A 20,570-nucleotide genomic window follows, 5' to 3' on the forward strand; every position below is an offset into this window, starting at 1 on the left:
GACGCTCTGAATACGTCAAGTAGCCAGCTGGTCATCCCAAGGTTCGAAGGGGGAAAAAAGTTTCTTCAAAATTACTACCCACAATGTCAGAGGTTTTGGCTCCATAACGATACAAGCTTGTATAGCCACCGAGGTATATGAACCATGCATAGAGAGTAGCAAACTTTCCCCGTAGCTGTTCAGTATCTACTTTACACATACAGCTAGCAGTGTTTGGAGGAGAGGTAGAGGCAAGAGTTTTGGTGCGGATAGTTTGTTAACTCTTGAAAATGCTTGCCAGAGTGTCAGACAGGCCAAAGTCATACGAGGGCATAATTCTGATGGAGTCCAGATGGATATCGGAACCGGAAGGAACCCTTCCGGGAAGTTTCAAACCAAACTCTATTTTGGCTTGATCCATTCTATTTAGGCTTATCTATAAATTTGGATCCCTCCTAAAGAATATAATGGAACAGGATTTTTCTAAATTCACTTTCACAGTATTCACTTTGTAGTCTCCAGAAATTCTAATGGAAGTAATATAAGGATTCCATATTAGTTTTGCTCAGGACTCTAATAAATTTTTTGAAATGCATCTCACAAATCCCTTTCGATTTCTCCCTTTAAATTTCAAAAAATATACACCGGAACATTATTGCACTTCCCTTGAAAATTCGTTGGAATCATCCTCGGAATTCAATACTTGAAATGCTCCTCAGTAAGCAATCCACTGAAATTATTCTCAGAATTTCCAATGAATTAATTTCAGAATGCCCTTTAAACTTGAATCCTTCCTCTGGGATTCATCCCACTCCGAATGTTTTATAAGAATTCGCTTGCAGTGAAATAGCAAATTTCATAGATTTGTCATTAAATATTCTTTGGCATTCAAGTCAGAGCTCTCCTGGAATTTTGTTCCGACTTCCTTTGAATTTTTATTGGAGTTATATTCATAACCACGATGATGCTCAAGAAACGCTGTGCACCGGAGGACTACCAGCAGCTTCCCTACATAAACAAACATCGCGTCGCGAAGCCAAGGAAGGTATCGACGCCAGCCAAGCCGAAGGTAACGGCATTGGCCAAAAAGGAGGATGTGCCGAAAGCCAAGACCTCAAAAGAGAAAAGAGGCCGCCCCGGAAGGAAAACGAAGTAAGCGCTCTATCGCACATTTTAGGCCATCTTCTTTCGAGGATTGTGTTGATGGCAGCCAACAAAAAAAACTACGACGCATTCAAATTACATTCGAGTAGCGTTCCAAATCATAACTCCATAACTCCTAATCCCCCTTTTGGCATACTCCCAAAGTATTCTTCGAAAATGCCTATAAAATTATGCTCCAGATTCTTTTTCTCCCTGAAATTTCTAGAAATTATCCTCAGAATTCCTTTGGAAATCTTCTTTGAATTTGCTTCGAGTCCTCTTCAGATTTTTTTTAGAAATTAACTTCAGAAATCCATATTAATTTTCTTTCGAATCCTATTCAAGGTTTGCTTGAAGTTCTATTCAGAATTACCTTGGTATTCAGGTTTCACATTGATTCTGGAGGATTGCACTTGAAATGAGTTGCTTATTAAGAAATTATCATCAAATTGCATGAAAATTATGCAAGGTCCTAAATCTTGATGTTTTTTAAATCCGTAGTCTTGGAAAATACTTAAGAAAACGTTCATGAAAATTTCTCCAAGAAAAATGTTTATCTAAGCCAAGGGGTAGGTCACTCCGCACACCAATCTTGGGTAATCTTTTTTTGTCAGTGTGCCGGCTGTGCCGGTCATAAAGCAAGCTGCGATTGTTTGTAAAATACCCAAGGTGGCAACCCAGTATTTCTGACATCTTGAATGTTTTGGTTTGAAATCGCAATCGGTCTAGTGGCAACCAAGGAGAAATGCAATGTACATATACCTCGGTCGCAGACGATGCTCAAATTCATAGTATTCGTTCGTCAGCCGATAGACGATGACGCGGCAAGTGGCGGGTGAGCGAATTTTTTTTTGTGTTCATAGGATAATAAAAGTTCTCAAAAGCAAACCAGAAACCCTAAGAGGAAGAGGTGACAATTGGCTTCTTCCTCTTTTATTTCTATCTCTATCTCTATCTTTATCTATTTCTATCTCTATCTTACGCACATGAAATCGGCCAATCAGGAGCTGGCTCACGTTTGACAGAAAAGTGGTTCATTTTTGCCCCCGTATTGTCACCTCTTCTCTTAGCAGAAACCTAGCTTTTTGTGATGTGAAAAGCAACCGCTGGGGAACATTGTTGGAGACCGAATATAGAAGATGATGAATATGACATATGTAGTTTGTTTTGTGTGAGTTGCAATATTTGAATTAAGGGTAGTAATGGGGTCTGATTAACTGCCTCTTCTCTCGAGCCCACGCTAGAACCTACATTTCGGATTCAATATAAGAGAACCCAGAAGTGAACTGCTGGTCTGCGTTCCTATGATATATTCAATTAGAGGATGTTCCTGAATGCTTTAATAAAAAATACCTTAAACGAATGATAGCTCAAATCATAGAACTATCTCACAAATCGTTTGGATGATTTACGTTAGGCAAAATAACCATAACAATTTTATTAAAGTATACAGTCAAACAGCACGTAATGCTGTGAATAGCTTTAATAACAGTTGTCCAGCAACGCCCCCATTCTATTTACAACAATCCAATGCCAACGAGATTGTGCCGAAGGTGTGCCGAATCTAATTTCGGCAAAATGTGCTGAGTGACTTACTTGATTTAAGCCCTGAATTAAAAAAAAAAAACAAATTTAAAAATTTGTGAAAAATATCCATACCTTAGAACCTGAAAAAAATAAATCCATTTCAAGCCTCTAAATATTTAAAATTTATTTTGATACTGAAGATAAATCTGCTCAGGATCTATTAAGTTAATTGAGTGAAAGACATTCCCAAGTAACAATTTGGGTTTTATAAGGGTTCTGAAGACCATGATTTAGACCTGTAGAATGCTTTAAAACCACGATAAAACTTGCAATTTTACTTACATGTTTTCATAATAAAATTTAATATATTCTTTAAAAAAAATCTTATTAAGAGAATATGATAATGATATGAGGATTCCAGGTTTTTCCTGGAAAAATAAAATTCCCTGAGGATTTCCGGTTTTCCACGATTTTTAAGTAGTTGAATTTCTTTAGTAGTTTTTACGTCTTCATCATGGCATGAAACGGAATAATTTGTTGGCAATTTGAGTCCAATATTGAATAGCCTGATTAATCTTTCTATTATTTACTGGCTATTTTCTTTTTCAAACCAGCAAATTTTCATCGCACGAGTAAAGAAATAATTTTCCGGAATTTTTCTTAACCCAGCATCCGGCCTGCACCTTCAATATAATCTGTTTAATGTATCTCATGATAGGTCCTGGTATAAATTAAAGGTACACGCAAACAAAAAAATTTATGCATTCAAAGTTAGTTGCAATTTCTATCATCCTGCAAACTTCAGAACTTCAGAAAATCTCATAGATCTTCCGACACGCTCATGGATTTACGAAAAGTACCCGGAACTACCAAAAACTCCAACAGAAGTTCTGGCTAATTCATAAATCATACGACTGTTTAACGGTTTATTATACTAATTATTAGTTCACGCACGTCTCAATGTTTCTAAGGTTTTTTCTAACTAGTTTAAGGAACTTCCTCTTATGTTATTCCAAGTTGTCGAATTCTCGGGATAATTACAACTTGTTGTACAAAACGTTGTAAAAATCTAACTAATTTCAGTGTACTCATGCTTTAAGATCTCACAAATTATTGCGAAATTTTTCTTCATTTAGACTCGACCGATATCAATTTCGTCGTTACGATATTTCGCTATCGATTTCGCTCTCACTTCTTTCACCTTTCTACGTACATCTTGAACATTGTTGACAGAATGGAAATCGAGTGAAAAAAAATGAAAAAAAGTTTGTTTTTCGTGAAATTTTGAAGCCTCTCGAAAAGTTAGCTTTTAAGTGATTTATTTTAAACTGTTTTAACTGTTTTACAACAAAATTGGTAAGATTGGTGATTTGCAAACTAAAATTCAACCGATGTAATAATATCATCTTTGTAGGAACCTTCTGCAAAAGGAACGAATGGCTTCCAGAAGGGCATCCTGTAACGATGATGGTGAGGATGTAGACAAGGAGAATGGCAATGAGAACGAAGACCCGATGGCGGATCAACTCGATGACCCGTTATTCGAAGACGTTCAGGTTCTCGACTATGACTGGAGCGACCCCGACAGTGATCCAAGCCATGAGCAGCCTGATGCACCTGAGCACGTAACTCAGCCGAAAGGAAACAAATCTCCAGCGTTGTTCAACTGTCGACTGCTGGTGTTTCTGCGTGAATTTAAAGGTCAGTCCTCCGGAGCTCATATTGCGGTATGACTGGAATGTAGATGGAAAGTCGCTCAATGACTTTAAGACGAAATTATGGGAGCTATGCAGACCACATCTACTTCGAGAAGTAATTTTTAATCAGCAAGACGATGGAAGCACGGTGCCAGCATGGATGGATAAGGATTCTCCGGAAGAAGAAGATTTGGTGAGTTTGCCATTTTTTACGAGAAGCAAAATCGTAAGTACACTTCGCTGGACAAACTGACCACCACGTTGCTTCAGAACTGGAAAGGAAAAGAAATTCAGCTGCTGTTGCATGTTTATTCACTGTCCGTAAGTTCCCGTAAGATTTTCAATTCAGTGAAGCAACATTTGATTGACCCATCTGAGCGCGATAAGGCAGGAGCAGCCTCAACCCAAGTGGTCGTCGATTTATCTAAGGATTTGCGTCAACGACATGGTCATCTTTGGGATGGACACGAAATGGCATGGACAATGTGGGCATCAGCCATACTTGCTTCGCCAGCTCATACGCGTGAGAACATGATTAATTCAGTTCCTCCAAAGCATCTGCAACATCTTTTCAGAACACAGGACGGTCCGAAATTGAAAGTGTGAAGCGTGGGTTGGCTGTAGCTCACAATGTAAATGCGTCGTTTTGTGAAGAGATCACAGCGCTGAAGGAAGCGTTTTCCTCACTTGAGGTGGTAGCCAAGAATATGCAGCTACAACTTTCATTCGTGAAGCGTTGCATCGAAGCATTGGAGCAGCGTGGACGCATGAGTGATTCATTCATAAGTGCGATGGAAACTTCAATGGAAATTTCCGAAGGAGAGTTCAGTCGACATATTGCTGGACAGGTAGTTGACATGGAGGATGTAGACCACGAATAAGCCAACTTGCAAATGAGTTGAGATAACTTGTTTTAATGAATAAAGACAAATACATTGTTTTACTATATTTTCTATTTTATTGGTTTTCAAATACGAAAGATCAAAGAAATTAGAACTTTTCTGCATTGATAATGTTTCATTCGTCTGTTTCAATATTCTTGAAATCAGACACATCTGCAACCGAAGGATCAAATTTTCCTCCTCTCAGGTAACCACACTTCCTGAATAAGTTAGACATGTTATAATTTCTAAAGGTAGCCATCACTTCAGCTACTACTGGTTTAATTCCTTTCTTTACACATTCCTGATAGATAGCTTGAGTTTGTCGCTTGCATAATCCGAAAACGACTTCAATAGGGTTATAGAAGGGGCAATACGCAGGTAGAAAGATAGGGAATATTCCAATTGATCGAAGATATTCTATGATTTTCGCACTGCAGTGAATTTTCGCTCCATCCAATATCCATATGGAATGTCTACCCGGATAGCACTGAACATGGCCCGTTTCCAGAGCAAATCGTCGGCAGCATTCAAAAAAGTTTAGTCGGTTGAATGTTCCGTTGGTAGAGAAGGCTTCAAGCATTCCGTTTTGCCCAATGAAACAAAGCAAGGATTCCCTAGGCTTCCGCACAAATTCTCCTCGAAACACTAAGCGGTGGCCTCGAACTCCGTAGCCCCTGGAGCGTAACATGGATCTGTTATCGAAACTAACCTCGTCTAAAAAGACGAGGTTGTGGTTGTCCCACTGAATGCACGAAATTTCGTTGAAAAAACGGATTACATCACTTTCCTTGATTTGAATTGCACGACGTTCCAAACATTTCCAGGTCAAACCAGCGTTATGTATGATGCGCCAAATGGATGAAATAGATATTGTCGTCTTGAACTCCTGCTGGAACCGCTTTCTAGATGCATGTAGATAAAGCGTAGGATTTTGTAGATACAGGTTTATCAACCATTGTCGTTTTTCGGGAGAGAATTTCACAGCATCCCTTTCGTAACTTCGGCGAGAATAGAATCCGTCCTCCTCGTATCGCATGATCCAATTTGTGATTGTGGACTTGTGTTTGTGATAAATTGTTGCTAGCCTCGATTTGGACAATCCAAGGAAATAATATCCATATAAAACATGATATATGGTATTCACTGACGCTCTCTGATCTTTCACAACGGAAATAATAGATGCCATTACGCAATAGTATTTATGAAACATGCACGGATAGAAATCTTCTTATACCTTTTGGCAAATTTCTATTGCTGATTATTCATAAAATGTATAAGTCAACTAATAAGCAGACGCCTTGCAAAAAGTTAATGAAGCTCATGTGACAAATGAAATGTATAAGCGGTCACACATACCTTTTATGCATTCTTATAGGACCTATGCGGTTCGTCTTATGGAATTTATAAGGCTGATGTTTTGGCAAAAATGTATAAGTGAAACACATGAATATAATAATTGATTTTCGTTTCGTGTGGATGTTAACTGACGTTTCTTTTATTTACAAAATTTTAATGATCAAGACACATGACGTAAATAGGGAAAGGTGGTAGCTTTTGACATTTGAACCATCTACGAGCTCCCTCAATTTCGTCTCTATAGTCTAAATATTCGTGAAAGACACAATAAAACTATAAAATATGGTGATGTAACGGTTGAACAAACTCCCCTTGCCACATTTGGTCTCGTTTTCTTAAACCTCCTCTGCCCCTAGACGCATGATGTAATTTATGGATGCTCCCTAAAAGCTATTGCTCAAAACCTTCAGCAATAAGATCTTAAGGCCAAAGTTCGATGTGATGTGACGAAAATGTGATCTAACCGCGTTATGAGACATGATTTTTGGTTATTCCATTTCATGCCGTTTCGAAGTGAAGCTGCACACGCTATTTCAAAACTACACCAATTTGAGTAGGATCCCCTCATATCGGTCAAAAGTGAAGCTACTCAAAAATGTGTTAACTACGTTGGGAGTGACCTGAATACGATCGATGTTGTGTTGATGTGTTAACTACGTTGGGAGTGACCTGAATACGATCGATGTTGTTCATTTCTAGATAACATTTCAAAAGAGGTCCTATCTGCATTGATCGATTCTCTTCATCGACTTTCTCTTTCGTCAATAACTCAGCTGCAAAATCTTTCCCTGTTGTATTTGAACTTTTGGACGCTAGATAAGAACTTCCTTTATCAAGCTATGTGGTAGAATTAGCGCGAAATCTGTTTGCATAGCAGTGGTTATGAAAAGAGAAAGTCGATGAAGAGAATCAATCAAAGCAGATAAGACCATTTGAAATGTTCATCGATATTTGTCAGTTTTTCTATTTAGTTTGCCCATTTTTGGGTAGCTTCACTTTTGACCGCCGTGGGTTAATCACACTCAAACTTGGGTAGTTTTAAAACAGCGTGAAGTGCATGGTGTAAGTTGGCTAGGTGAACAATTGTACGAACAGCGACTCTGCCTGAGGTATCAACGAAGTTCTCCCTAGATATTATGAAGTTTACCTTTAATTTCCCGAGCTTTCTGAAACTATGTTTCATTCTGTCTGAAATATAAGCAAGTCATAAAACCTTCACACATATATTAATTTTCACCCCGCATCAAAGCCCGTTCGGCAACAAACAACTACGAAAAGACGTTCATCCCACAATTTCCTGCAAGTTCTTCTTAAGGACAAGCTCCATTTTCCCATTTTCCGCTTTTATTCCTGATTTTCTCCACTTCACTATTACAGCTATCCCTCGAATAACGCGTTACCCACTGAGTGGCACCCACCGCTTTTTCTCGGCGGGGCTTTAACCAGTCGGTCTTATTTTTTTCCATGTGAGTAGTGCCAATGGAGAACTAGTCATTCGCAGAAAATCAGAGCGCTTGGTCGAAAACCCACCGAGACAAAGCGGTGGGTAACGCGTTCTTCGGGGGAAAGCTGTATTTCCAAACATCATATCCCTTTTGTTCGCTTTTGGACAATCAGGTGTGGAACGTTCGAACGCCCTCTATTGAAGCCAAGTGAGGTGAGGAGGTGCCAAAAAGGCATCCTTTTTTGAATAACCGTTATGAAAATTTTATGCTTCCCAAAGGGCTCGTTTTCGACACGGTTTTGTCTTCTGCTGAATGGGGAAGCTTTCGAGTCCCGGAAAATAGCCCCCGGGATAAGATCTTCCGGTGTTCTGACATAAACACGGGGTTCGGCATGTAGGGAAATTCACACTGCTTGCAAATGGTGTAGGTCGGAATCAAATTTTCGAGTGGATGAAGTTTAATTACGGGTCGTAAAATAGGATGGCAAGAAACTTTCCGAGGCACTGGATATTGTGGAATAGCTGTAAGATCTTCGAAAATTTAGTGTTGTTGATTAATTAAATTAATTGAATTGTTAATTCAAACACGATTGAAGCTTTGGGAACCAGAATAAACTAGCAATGTCACAATGCTGGTGATGGAGAAGGAAAGAGACAGTGCCTGTTTAGAATTCAAAGTCTTCGTCTATCTTCTTCCTAATATATAAACGCAAAAGTTTGTTTGTAACGCTAATCTTCTTCTTTTTCTTAAGGGTCTACTGAGAATGCACACTGGTCCAGGATGGGAATTTCAGCAAGACAAACGTTCTAGTACAGTTATTTTAAATTTTAGAGTTTTTTTTTTTTTAACTAGTTCGTTTATTTGGAAGGCTCAATCGCGTTAGCTTTACGGAGCCGATAATTCATTGTTCACTGTGTGTAACAAGATTCACTTAATTCTATGTCTAGTAGGAGTTGGGCCGATTACTCGCGGCTTACTCGAGGTTAGAAGGGTACATTTTCGAAGGATAGGATCAGGGGAGGAGCTTGGGGTAGGGTTTCGTTGTCTCATCAGAGCGTTGTCGCCAGTATGAACGGTAGTGCTGTTCTAGCTTCGTCCGGAGTTCGACCGGCTATGGTGGGTGACCAGTGGGCGACGATGAGACTCATCGAGACGGGGGGACAAGACAAACAAAAACTAATAAAGAGAGACAAAAGACAAAAGGAATTAAATTCTTATACTAGACATTTGAAGAAAAACATAAACGGACTGCATATAGCAGAGATCACGGGTTGCCAACACGTCTCTGATAGGAACATAGGGTTGTCTTCCTTGGGCCTCGAGGGTAAATTTTAGAGTTGTTATGTCTCCTGTAAACTTTTTCAGCTTGAAAAGCTCCTTCTTTTGGCAGTATTTAATGTTAGGGTGGTCCTATAATTATAATTATAGAAAAACAATTTTTTTTTTTAGATAAAAACGCATGTTCTTAAGAAAAGTTCTAGCTAAGGTAATTCAAGCTACTTCGATGAAGAATTTTTAACTCCTACCGTTCTCATTTTGGAGCCATTTTTCTGAATTTAGACTTAGAGTGGCCCTGAAAAAACCAGTTTTTACCTCTAACTTTTTTTTCCCTTGAAATTCGTTTGCGATGATTTTTAGGGCTTGTTAAAATACACATTTTTGTCGGAAAAAGTAAATTGATATATATTTTAATTTACGAAATAACACCCGATCACTGAAGTACAAAATGTAAATTTAGTAAGACAAAAGACTTAGTTCTTTTTTCTTAAGTTATAGAGGATTTGTGTCTGTTGTGATCTTTTTCAGCTTAAAAAGATTCTTCTTTTGGTCAGTTTTATACTAAGTAAGTTTTTTCAATTTTAAGCTTCTTTGCAGATAAAACATTTTATCTATCTCTTAAAGTTCTCATTTTAGAGCAATTTTTCTGAATTGACTATGGATGTTTTACTACTGACTCTGACTTTTCTGAATCATTGGAAGAAATGATAAGGACTCACTTCCCAGGGTCGAATCCTTTGGCGGCTGAAGAAGAACAGGACTTTAATAAGGCAAGACATGCATGGTCTGAAGATGCCTATCTGGAAGCTTGTGAAATCTTCACACCATCTAGAGTTTAATGGCCGTTGAGTTTTTTTTTTTTTCAACCTTTCAGTTCTGCCGGGAAAGATGAAATATTCCCAGCATTACTTCAACAGGGAAAAGAAGTACTCAATCCCCTCTTAACTGAACTATTTAAAGCCAGTGTTGCTTTCATCTTCCTTAATCATTCTTGGAAAATTCCCAAAACTTTTTCTAGATGTTTTCTGAACATTCTCAGAAAGTTCGTTGAACAATCCTAGGACGGTTCTTTAACGTCTCAATGAAGTTCCTCAATAATTCTCTGGAAATTTCCTACACGTTTTAGGAAATTTTCAAGAATACGTTCAGGAACTTCCCTGAACATCTAAAGGAATATCTCTAAAGGTCTCAATCCCAGGAAGTTTTGCATCCTTAGGAAGTTCCCTGTATCAGAAGCTTTCCCCAATATTCTCATGAGATGTCTTGAACATCCTCAGGAAGTTACCCCGAAATTCTTAAGAAGTTCCTTGAATAATCTCAAAAAGTTTCCTGAACACACTTAAGGAGTCCTCTCAATAACTTCAGGAAGTACCTGGAACAATGCTAGGATTTTTTTTTAACATCTCAAGAAAGTTTCCGAAACTTCCTCAGGAAATTGTCTACATGTTTTAGGATTTCCCTGAACTTTCTCAAGAAGATACCTGAATATTTTCAGGAACTTTCATGGACATCTAAAATAAGTGGGGGACGGCCCAGGCGTAATGGTTAACATCCATACATCTCACCCAAAGTCACGAGTTCAAATTTCATCCCCGGGCAAGTCATCGTCATTTTACTGCTACATTTCCGAAATGTTCTCCTTGAAGTCCACTGAAATCTGACCTCCTAAGATGATTTAGAATTTCTCAGAAAATGTTCATAGTAGTTGGTATCTCCTGGAAAAGCAAGCAGTCCGGTAAAACTTTTCATACCTTTCTTCTCTCCCATACGACTAACGGAGGTTCCCTACTTTTTTGTGAAGTTCTTCAAATACCATCTACTCCAAAGTTCTTTTGAAAATATTTCACAAATGTCTCCTAACTTCAAACTTTATTCGGAAATTGTTTAAACTTTTTCAATAACTAGCTTTGAGGGTCTGAATCTCACCCACTTTATTCTAGAAGATTTCCCAATTTTCTTTGGCTTTACTTATGGAGTGCTGCGCTCCTGTGCTGGATCGTTGGAATGATATTTGAACGTCTCTAATTGGCTTTCCAGGTTCTCCTAAAATTAAACTGGGCGATCTACAAAGTTCACCTTGATTGCCTCTGAATTGTGCATTGTGATTATTCTGCAATTCCTTCTTTCCGAATATCAGAATACGCTGCCCATGTTATAGAAGGCTGTAGGTCTATCGAGCTTCCTCTGGAAGTTCTTTGAATTTGCTAAATATTAGCTTCCAACATCTCCTAGCTTCCTCGTGGAATAACTCCCAAATTCCTTCGAACTGACCTTTGCAGTTCGTTGAAGAGCAAATCCACGTCAACTGACGACTCGATTTTGGTTTACCCTCTCCGAATTCCATTAAACTTCACATAATTGTTCACTAAGGGCAATGAACCAAGTTTGTGCTGGAATTCGGCTATTCCTGGTTATGAATTATAAGATGCTCGATGACCCTGGAGGGATCGATTTTGCTTACTGAGCAGAAAATCATGGATTTAACCCCAAGCTCTTCCACAGCACAATAAATCGTCACCATCATTTGCATATTTGATATTGAACATTAATCTCGGAAACTATTTGCATATCAAGCGAAAACGTAGTCCTGTGTTGTCATGAAGCGTTATGGTTCTGAGATGTTCGATGACCCTGGAGGGATCGTTTTTGCTTACTGAGCAGAAAATCATGGGTTTAATCCCAAGCTCTCCAGAAAAAAAAACTCTTAAAATTCATGATCACTAAACAAAATGAATATGTTCTTTCGATAGCCGGCTGTCGAGGGATTAAATAAACAACAAATAAACAATACATACGTTTGGTACATACTTCGTAGCACTTATGAGGGTGTCTCTAAGTCGGTGGCCTCTCGTTAAGTAAGTACTACATCAACATTTCCTTCCCTATCCCTAGTTATGGTAAAGATGGGCGTGGCCGGGAATAGCGACCGTCATGCTTCTGTTACTCTTGTTTAGATTGGAACCAATGTTTACTCTCCAGCATTATTCCTGAAAATAGTCTAACTGAGGATTTCAGAAGAGACGTGAGTATCGCTAGAATCCAATCTACGAAGTATATCATAACAACGCTAACGTATACAAAAAACATGGAGAAAGGTTCGAGTTGTCTTTATTCCGAAAGCTCGAAAAAGCGATAAAACGACTCCGAAAGCCTTCAGACTCTGTTCAATGGAAAAAATTGGGGATGACTTTATTAAATCAACAAGTTTAGCAAGGTTACCTCTTAGCAAATTTCAATTCGCTTATCAATCAGCTAAATCTTTGATAACGGAATTACAATCGATGGTTAATAAAATCGAGAAATCGCTTGAAGCCAAGGAAATAGCCGTGGTTGCTTTTCTTGATATTGAAGGAGCATTCGATAATGCATCCTACAGCTCAATGCGTTCAGCTATGGAAGCAAGGGGCTTGGATAACTGCATTATCGAATGGATAATGGTGATGCTCACAGATCGAGAAATTTCTGCTGATCTTGGAGGTGTGCAACTAACTGTAAGATCGATGAAGGGTTGTCCTCAAGGAAGGGTACTATCACCCTTATTGTAGTCTTTAGTAGTGGACGAACTCCTTAAAAGTTTAGCGGAGCAGGGTTTCGAGGTTATTGGTGACGCAGACGATGTGGCCATTATAGTGCGGGGAAGGTTTGAGAACACGATTTCAAATCGGTTACAAACTGCCCTAAACATTACCTTCCATTGGAGAGAGAGGGCTTAAATGTAAACCCTTCAAAAACTGTCATAGTTCCTTTCACGAAGAGGAAAAAAAATATGTTGACACAGCCTACTCTACATGGAGTTCGAATTTAGTTCGCGGATGAAGTTAAATACCTAGGTGTTACTTTGGATAGAGAACTGAACTGGAACTCTCATCTTGACAAGGTTTTCACTAAGGCTACAAATGCGCTATGGGTATGTAGTAAAGCTGTGGGGAAAGCGTCGGGACTACGACCGAATATGGTACACTGGATATATTCGGTCATAGTTTGACCAAAAATTACCTATGCTTCACTGATATGGTGGCCCAAAACAAAGGAAATAACCGCTCAAAAGAAGTTAAGAAAAATACAAAGACTTGCTTGTATATCAATGACAGGAGCAATGAAAAGCACATCATCAGATGCTTTGGATGCCGTTCTCAATATTTTGCCCTTACACCAATGTGTTAAACTACAGGCAGCAAAAAGTGCTTTACAGTTTAACCAACAATCAATACGAAACTAACGATTTAAAATTGACTCACTACTTGACTAGCCTATTGGTCCCAAGCAAACGTACAACGTATCCCATTCTAGTCAACATTCTAGTACTACACTATGTTTGTTTTGATTCGCTATGAAAGTTTGACAGATAAAATGAGGGGTTAGTGGATTTTCCTATGTTTCGAGGGATGAATCGGCTAGCTTGGGACCGAAGATAGTACCGGAGCTTAGCCAAAAAGTTGAGCTCGTTTCTTCGGGACCTTCTAGTCTTAGAGTTACCTCTATGGTTTAACCTCATTTTTTTTGACACCGTCATACACTGCCCTGTGCGTCATAACAGTCCCACTTGTATTTTTGGCGATAATGAGTTATACGTTGGAATCGATTGTCAAGTTCCATATTTTTACAATGTACATGAAAAATGTCATACTTTGTTCATAAAATGTTGCGAAAAATACCAAAACTATGCTGTCCCAAGCATAAGAGCCCATTAAGAAAAAATCTTCAACATCGTTTTTCTCAGCTTGCTATTTGAACGAATGGGACAATTATGTTGAAAAGGACAGTACAGCATGCAAAAACGATTGCGATATACCCAGTAGACTGATGCAAAATTTGAAATTTTCGCTCCACAGTGCTCAAACGGTTCCAAATTGGGCCCTGATTATCCTCTCAAAATTTGAACTCCTTTAGTAAGAACCTGACTTGGCACAAACCATTTGAAGTCTATATGGTAATTACTATGGGCAAACCATAACTTCGGTTCATATCAATCTCAAAATTCACCAGTTCACTCTACTTTAGAAAATGATAGCTGAGCTTATTGAAAATTTTCTCAGGTTCAACTTTGTTCAAGACCACTTTTCGATCAAATGTAAGGAGCAAAAATTATTAATGATTCAAAAAAAATGATGGCCAAATTCATGGCTACTATGTTACACTGCAGAATACAATGTTGTCCACAATACAGTTGCTTAATCTTGCCACAACATTATCAATCTCTTCAACAATGAATAACTATTTAATTTGACGTTTGGCTTTCTGCAAAGTTGCAGCTGATAAAATCCCCATAAGAATAGCAAAAGAACTTTTAACAGTACATTATGGAAAAAGGCTAGAAGACAATGAACAAAAAGTTTGGTTTTCCCATAGTAATTTCAATATAAACTTCAAATGGTTTGTGCCATGTTAGTTTCTTATCAAATGAGCTTAAACTTTCGGAGGCTAATCAGGACCCGATTTGAAACCGTTTGAACACTATGGAGAGCGAAAATTTCAAATTTTTCATCAGTCTTATACCCAGTCACTGAGTAGCCTCAAAATAGCGTGAATTATTATTCCGTATGGAGTTAAAATATTGTTTTAGTTTATGCCGAGACATTTTAAAGTCAATGGTTTCGCAGTATTGATTGTACGAGGCCATCATGCAATTTAATGGCACATATTTTGCAAAATTTGTGCGATTATGGTTTATGGCAAATTAATTTAGATTTCAGAGTTGCCGAGTAGGTGCATACAAATTTAATTTTGGTAAAAGTTCTGTTGAGTCAATGCGTTGCGAAACGACACTCTTTCAATTTTTGTATGTTAATAAGCACGCAGCGTGCTTCATATGGTGAAAGAGGAAATGATGTCCAACCTAATGTTTTATGCGCTAACTATAACATTTGAAATGCACGTTAAATTAATGCACGCTGACTGGAATTAAACAGTTATGTCTGTTCGTCTGTGACTTAATGTTATCTGCACCGTACTCCTTCCAGAAACCCAAATAATCCTCATCCTTCACACGTTAGACAATTTGTACTCCCTCCATCAAGAGCGACTATCACACTCTATTGAGCAAATCCAACCGAGCAAAGTCAAGAAGCCGTTGGCCTAATTTTCCCCCAAATCCTCATAAAGCATCTTCATGTACAAGTGCGACCAGTGGCCATCCTTTTTCCCATTCTATGAGAGCCAAAATATACACACAGACACACACACACACCATAAAGAAACACTTCTGGGGCGATGTCAACTCACCCAGGAAATGATGAATGAAACCATTGTAGGATGTTCCTGTGCTTCTCTTCGCACTATAAACTAGGTGTAGAGACATGATGTTTGCTCAACATAAGCTAGAATTGCTATAGCTCTTCTGGTTTGTGTGTATTCGGATGATTGCGGTGGTCGGGTCGGGAAAAGTTCATTAATTTCGGGTTGGGCCAACAATAATAGAATGTGGGAATGAGACTGATTGCTACAACATCGTACAACCACTCCCGGCACATTCCAAACGACTGCTGGCTGGTTCCTGTTGATGGGACACCGCAAAAGAAACATGAAGTAATGACAGTCATTTTCAACACCAGTCAGTACCTTCACTCGTGTAGGGTAAATGACGGCTTCGGCACCCATTGACTGCGTTCGGCAATCAAAATTTAAACGTTGATTACAGTGTATTTTCTCACCAAAGCACTTCACTGAATGTATATTTAAACGATTCCTTAGTCTTTCAGCTTCAGTCTGATTACATTTTTACGACTGAGAAAACCTGTTCTGTTGGGTTTTCCTTACGTACTACAAAAGGTTGCCGACAATATCACCTCACCTGAAAAGTTTGGAGCGTTGTGAAAACCGTTTTCAAATAGTTTTGGACAATTCAAGCTGAACAATGCAATAACTTGGGTATGAAACCGTTTCTTGTTCTGGATGTGCTAGATGCTAGATAATAGCTTCTCTCATCGATCTGTGAGTTGAAAATATCTGGGAAAGTCTTAACATGACCGTGAGTATGCAAAGAGAAAGTTGACTACGAGAAACTGTCAATGTTATTTCCAAAATACCAAAATTCATTAGGATTAGGATGTCAAAAACTGAGTAAAAGAGAAATATCAAACTGAGCAAAAGCCACTCAGTCATCCAAATCCGGGGCATAGAAAAAAATGCCAGCGGTGTCGGAGCAAACGCTCTAAGAAACGGCGAAATTATTGTTAAACACCGGCCGAAATGTATTAAGGTAAGTTGGAATTGCAAGCGGAGACGATTTTCAGTCGTCTTCAGCTCCAGTTAAATGAATCTGGAGCAGGTAATTTCCAGTTTTTTTTTATCAAAACGAATATAAAAAAACTTCCCGGCTGAAAATATCACAGAGTGGTTTTGACTCACTCTGCGCGAAAACGTCGTTTACTCAAAAGTGAATAAAAGTGCGCCTACTCACTTTTGAGAAGCCATACTTCCCGCTGAAATGAAAATGTTCGACTCAATTTTCAGTTGTTGCGAGGTACCGTGTAGGACCTAATGCATTGTTCAGTTTGAATTCTGTTGATTGCAATCGATACAGTAATCGGAGAAAAACTAACCAAAATTAAGTACTTTTCCCTCAATTCCTGGGTTCAGCCCAATAATCCAAATTTGAATAAATCGCATGTAGCAGTTTCCATTTAACATCAGCAAAAAATTACTTACTCTTAAGCATATTCTACACAAAACTAAGTTTAATTCACGTCAATTTGATAATATGTAATTTACTCAAAAGTAACTTTTTTTGGCTGAACTCAAATCTCTCGTTCCTTTTTTGACAACAATAACGAGTGCAAGTGAGAGGCTCAACTCAAAATTAAGTAAAAAGAATTAAAATTGTGGGTAGATTTTTTTCTCCGTGTAGCAAGCAGCTCATATATTTAAACAAACAAATACGTCAATGTGTGCTGACAAAATGCTAAGAGAAGCATATACCCAATTATTCAGACAAGAATACGTAAGTTCCCCTATGTGTTCGAGGAAACAAAACAAAACCTGGGATGAACAAATCGTTGACATTGACGCTCTGTGTGAATGTAAGCATATTACTACGTATTGTTTGAGCTGTGATAAAGTTGATATGATTTATCATGGCAATTTACCACCACGATGTGTGTTAGTAGCATTGACGAGCATTCTTTGTCGTGGCATTGCACGTTCTCGTGCTGAGAATTTCCAAAATGTTGTCAATTATGACTTTGTACCTCAGAAAGCCTAGTTTGTAAAGACAATTTTTTGTGTGTGTGTTATAGTCACTTTAACACTCTTGGGTCATTCGTGACTTGTCTGAGGGTGAGATTTGAACTAGTGACTTTGGCGTAAGAGGTACGGATTTTAACCACTACGCCGGGGTTGCCCTCAGTTAAAACAAGGGATTATCAATGTGGAGGTGCCTGGTACGATTCCCGGTTTGGTTTCCAAGGTTCTGAAGGTGAATCGCTGTGGAATCCTTATTTCTGATCAATCTCATTACCACCTCAATATTTCAAGAGCACACATATAGCTCTCACAAAACATACAACAATGAAACTGAAACTTCACGTTTGCTGCAGTGCAGTACATAAGGAGTTCCAATTTCATGAGTGATGTCACAACAGCGTCCAATATTTGTGCTCTAGAAATCTTGAAGTGATAGGGAATATCAGCCATCATGACGGCATTGTTCATTGTTGGACGCTTCAAGGAATCACCTGAAGAAAGCTCTACGTAAAATCACTTCGGAATGTACTGAATCACTTAAGAAAATAATTGAATCACTTCGGAAAGTAGTTATTCACTTCATAAAAGTTCGGTATCACCTCGGAAAATATTGAATCACTTCAGGAATGTTCGGCATCACTTCAAAATGGACCAAATCACATCAAAAAAGATCGAAATTACTTCAGAAAGTACTGAATCATTGCGGAAAATTCACTTCGGAAATAATTGTATCACTTAGGAATGCACTGAATCACTTCAGAAATGTTCGGAATCACCCAGGAAAATACTTAATATCTTCAGGAATGTTCAGAATCACAAGAAAGTACTGAATCATTAAAGACAGTACTGAATTACTTCAAGAAATTTGAAATCACATCAAAAAGTATTAAATCACTTCAGAAAAGTTTGAAATCACTCCAGAGAGTACTGAATGGTTGTAATAAAGCACTTTGGAAAGAGCTTAAACACTCTAGAAAAGTGTGAAATGACATCAGACAGTACTGAATCACTTCAGAAAAGCTAGGAGTCGCTTGGGATAGTATTGAATCATTTCAGAATATTTCGGTTTCACATTGCTAAGAACTCATTCCAGAATGTTTGTAATCATTTCCGCAAGATCAGCACCACTTTGAAAATAATCGAATTACTTCAGAAATATTTGGAAAGTACTGAATCACTTCAGAAAGTATTGAATCACTTCAGAAAAAATCGGCATCACTCCAGAAAGTACTGAACCATTCTAAATACATTGTAATCACTTCCGAAAGTACCAAGGAAAGTACTGAATCATTTCGGAAAGAACTGAATAACTTTTGAAAAGTTTGGAATCACTTCTGAAAGTATTGAATCACTTCAGAAAACCTCGGAAATTCGTCGGATAGTATTGAATGACTTAAGAAAATTTCTGAATCTCTTTGGAAAATACTTTAACTTTCCAGAAAATTTGAAATCGCTTCCATAAGAACTGAATAATTTCGGAAATAACTGAATCACTTCACAAAACTTTGGAAAGTACTGTATCAAATCTTTTAAGTTTGCAATCATTTCCTCAACAACTGAATCACTCTGTTATAATTGAGCATGAGCATGAGCATGAGCATGATTGACCGCCCACGGTTGCTACTCTCTTATTGCCAGACTAGCTGTAATTACACAGAGAACCAATAGACGATGCTTGGGACTAGCAATCATCCTTAATGTGTAAAAACTGGTGATCTCAAACTAGGCAATACCAGCGCCGAACGCGCCCGAACACAGGTCAAGAAAGGAAGGGGTAGGAATGTGTTGACGTGACACTTGCTTTGATGGAAGCCGAGAACACCTCTGCACTTCCACGAGGAATCACTGGGATGTTGGGTAAAAGGGTTGGGTTGGGTTTGCAGCAGGGTTCGTTTTGGTAAACGATAAGCTGAATTGATGTCCTAACAATCATATAACGCGAAGGAGCTTAGGATTGAACCCACGGTCTTCTGCTCAGTAAGCAAAAACGTTTGCCACTAGGCAGACGAGCTCCTTTTTTTTATCATCGAGTTGCTGTTATTACCATGTAGTAATGTTAACAAATAAAACGATTGACGAATCTTGAATGTGGATGAGCTTGAGATTAAACTCATGATGTTCTGCTCAGTAAGCAAAACCGGTTGTGCTAAGGCCACCGAGCCCCTCATATCACATTATAGCGTTACTCAAGTTTTTATGATTATTCAGACCCGGCACCGACGACAACGAAAAGTTTTACGAAATACACGATAAACAAGTGATCTAACCATACATTTTTAATATGAAAGGATCTGGGACCGCGTTTTTCTGCTCAGTAAGCAAGCCACTGCAACCGATGATCTTTGAAATCCTTAAACTAAAAGCTATGAAAGAGGCCTTCATTAAGATCCATTTTCACGCGACGTAAAATGTTTCGATTTTCTCTTTACGCATGGTTCAGGTAATCATAACAAGCTATGACCGACGTGACGATTGTTTAAGACCTGGTTGAACAAGCTATTCAAATGAAATTACGATATTGAATTTTACTTGGCATGTAATGAACAACAGAAATACGCGATAATTCATATTTTCAGCGGATTGTGGTTAATTTTAAACATACTAACGGTATTGCCTACGACTACGACGGCGATTACGACAGCGACTACGACGGCGCCTACGACAACGACAACAGCGAATTTATAACTTACCATTTGTCTAGGATAAACACCTTTGCCCGGCACCTCCACTGGTTCTTCATGTCCGCTATCTGTCACTGTTTGCAAAATATCTAATAACAATTACCTTCCAATACCAATACTTCCTGTATTGCCATGGTCATCTGAAAGGAGGGTCGCCAGCTACTGCCCATCCAGTCTTGGGCGTATCCAGCGAGGCATACTTCAGATTACTTACAATCTCCGACACTCAATGCAAATCGCAGGCACACTTACGCTAGTTACAAAAAAAAAAAAAAAAAAAAAAAAAAACACACCCGTGCAAAGAAACGGATCAAATAAACGTCTGAATCACTCTGTAATAATTGAATCACTTAAGAAAAGTTTGGAATCACTTCAGAAAAATCGGAATCACTTTGGGGT

General features: G+C 38.5%; 1 protein-coding gene and 1 pseudogene across 2 annotated transcripts in view; one reads left to right on the top strand and one right to left on the bottom strand.

Annotated features, from left to right (window-relative positions):
- The window catches only part of LOC135708482 (sodium channel protein 60E-like), a 389,801-nt gene that overhangs the window by 136,161 nt on the left and 233,070 nt on the right, over nt 1–20,570 (bottom strand). The window lies entirely within an intron of this gene.
- Nucleotides 941–4,952, top strand: LOC135708490 (uncharacterized; annotated as a pseudogene).

This window comes from Ochlerotatus camptorhynchus, unplaced genomic scaffold, assembly GCF_037179485.1.
Source record: "Ochlerotatus camptorhynchus isolate MF236.1 unplaced genomic scaffold, CSIRO-AGI_Acam_v1.1 ptg000330l, whole genome shotgun sequence".
Classification (NCBI taxonomy): domain Eukaryota; kingdom Metazoa; phylum Arthropoda; class Insecta; order Diptera; family Culicidae; genus Ochlerotatus; species Ochlerotatus camptorhynchus.